We start from the raw sequence: 3,283 nt of genomic DNA on the forward strand, positions 1-3,283 counted from the left end.
AGTTCCTGGTCCTTCACTGGATCGACGGGCGTAATTATCCTAGTCTTTCTCGGTTTCAGGCGAACTTCCGGTGACGATTTCCACAGCGCCTGAAGGTGACCGTTTCTGCAGCAGGGTCCCTTCGGTACTATGACAGATATCGTGAACAAGATTATACACATAAGGGCCAAGATAGTAAGAGAAAAGAAAACAACAGAGAGGGGATGTTAAGCGCCACTAGCTGATTATTTATATAATTTGCAGTTTTTATGGTTGAATTTTCGTTATTTTCGTCTTCTCTCTTTTTTTCATTTTGTGTTTTATTTTCACAAAGTTCAGGAGAAAAATAGGAGAGAGAGACGGTAACAGCGGTCCGCATAGACCTAGCTTGAACTGCTAACCGTCTCCGATAGACAGGAGGGTAAATAAGGGAAATGACAAAGGCATCCGCAAGGAATTACTTGAACCAATTGTCGTAACGCAGAGAAGAAGAAATGTATGTCACAAGTCACACATCACGACTTGACAAACTCGCGGGAGTGCGTGAGAGTGTGTGTGTGTGTGTGTGTGTGTGTGAGTGTGAGTGACAATGAGAGTGAAAGTGACCTCACACAGACCGGACATGGGTGCCAAACACGGAAATTAACGTTCATTTTACACAAATGCAACAAACTAGCTTTAGAAGTAATACACAATTATTTCAAATACTACATTGAATTTAACATTTAATGATATGCGACAGAATGACGCACTAATGAATGGTGACGTGAAACAATTCGCGAGCGAATCTTCTCGGGGAAATAAAATTCTGCCGAGGTAACAATATGTCAAGCTGCGCATACAGACTTCATTGACGGGGGGGGGTCATCATCATCATCATTTTGGAGGTAACACCGGCAGGGGCGCATAGCCGCATCCACCCTCCGCTTCCACCTACGAGGATCCCTCATGGCGAGCCGCCAGGCAGGGGCCCAGCCCATCTCTAGTTCCTCACGACAGGTTTGATCGATCTGCCCAAGCCACGACCTTCTCGGTCGTCCCACAGGCCTCCTCCACCCAGGGTTGTCTCGGACAGAGACAACCTGATGGGCAGGATCATCCTGTGGGAGTCGAGCCAAGTGGCCATATAGCCTGAGTTGGCGATCACGGATTGTGCAAGTAACAGGTCCTGTACCAGTCTCACGGTGCAGCCGTTGGTTGGACACATGGTCCGGCCAACTGTACCCCATGATCCGGCGCAAGGATCTGTTACAAAAGGCATCAAGCCGAGATTCCAGAGCACAAGATAGTGTCCAAGTTTCACTACCATAGAGTAAAACTGGGAGTATCAGGACCTTGAAAACACGTAACTTGGTCCTTCTGCACAGGTACCGACATCTCCAAATACTCTTGTCGAGAGATTTCATGACCCCTGCTACCAGGCCAATCTGTCTACTGACTTCTTGGTCTGACAGCCCAGAGTCGTGAAATGCACTACCGAGGAATATAAAGCTCTTTGTGACTTCGATGTTTTCACCGCAAGCACGTATCGACTGTACAGGGTCTCCTAGCAGGCCCCCAAAATCCTGGATCTTGGTCTTGGTCCAGGAGACCTCTAGCCCTAGGGGCTTCGCTTCATTGCTAAATGCATCAAGAGCCGCCACAAGGGTTTCCAGAGATTCAGAGAGTACGGCAATATCATCGGCAAAGTCAAGGTCTGTAACCTTAATATTACCCAGAGTTGCTCCACAGTGACTTTGGACAGTAGCTCTACCCAGTATCCAATCCATGCAAGTGTTGAAAAGTGTTGGTGCAAGAACACAGCCTTGCCTCACACCTGAACTAACAGGGAAGAAGCTCGACAGGCCCCCACCACACTTTACAGCACTTTTAGTGCCTGTATACAGGTTTGCTATTAGTCCAATAATCCTTATTGGAATTCCTCTTAGTCTCAGGATCTCCCAGAGTGATTCGCGATGCACCGTGTCAAACGCCTTCTTGAGATCGATGTAGGATGCGAGCAGCCCACGTCCGAACTCACGACGGCGCTCTACAATGATTCGAAGCGCCAGGATGCGGTCTATTGTGGACTTACCAGGAGTGAAACCAGATTACTCAGGTCTTTGGTGCCTCAACAGGTGGTCCCTGAAACGTGTCAGTAAGATGTGTGCGAGTACCTTGCCTGGTACACTGAGTAGTGTAATGCCTCGGTGATTGCTGCAGTCCCACCGATCCCCTTTCCCCTTCCAGAGAGGGATGACCACACCCCTCAGCAGGTCAGGGGGAAAGGTACCAGTCTGCCAGATGGCAGACAGGACTGCATGCAAGCCCCTTGCCATAGGTTCTCCACCAGCCTTTAACAATTCGGCTGGGATGCCACAGACACCTGCTGCTTTACCACTCTTCAGCTTGGAGATCGCCCCCCTGATTTCGGTCAGGGAGGGTGGATCCTCGCTGATGGGTGGATCTGGCAGAGGAGTCTCAACATTTCCCGCATCCATGTTAACTGTTGGTGGATCAACCTTATACAACTGCTCAAAATACTCAGCCCAATGCACACGCACCCCATCAGGATCTGAGATTATCTGGCCACTTGCTGAGCGGACTGCAGTCGTCTGTGAGGGGGACTTGGAGTTCAGCTTTCTCACCCACACTAATCGTGCCCCTGCCAGGTCTTCTCACCTCCGAGAGAGCAGCCACCTCAACTCTCAGCTGTTTCAATTCCCTCGATAGTAGTGGTAACCGATCGTCCTGTTGCAGGGAACGGATGTTCCAAGCCCCCACCCTGACAGTCCGCCTGAGGTCTTACCTCGGGCAGTCACTCCGGGTGGGCGCCACCTCTGCCACCCCTACCGACGCCGCCCCATATAGAGGAGGTTGGCTGGCTGCAGGCCCCATAATCCACCTGCACGGCTCCCTGGGGCTTTCCACCACAAGCATCACGCCAGGCTGGCGGCCGCTGGGACCCAGCTGGGATTGGGGGTAACCCCCCCTCCCCACCCGAGTCCCAGCGGTCGCCAACCCAGAGGGACCCACAGCCCGCCGTACTTGCTGGGTAGGAGGGACTTTAGCCCTCCCCCCAGCGTCAACATCTACATTGGTCGTTGCCAGTGGTTATCTCGGGGGGGGCGACTAGCAAGGCCTGCCTCCCCACAGCCGCCCATTAACCCCAGGGGGCGTGGGGGGACAGGAGTTAGTACGAAGCCAGGGCGTATCCACACGCCGGTGGGCCATAGCTCCGTACCTTTAGGGCCTCCTGCTGCTCCAAGAGCCTCCACAGATAAGCCTAGGACCACAAGGTACCTAGTTTCCATTGGTGGCCACG

This window comes from Penaeus chinensis, chromosome 9, assembly GCF_019202785.1.
Source record: "Penaeus chinensis breed Huanghai No. 1 chromosome 9, ASM1920278v2, whole genome shotgun sequence".
Classification (NCBI taxonomy): domain Eukaryota; kingdom Metazoa; phylum Arthropoda; class Malacostraca; order Decapoda; family Penaeidae; genus Penaeus; species Penaeus chinensis.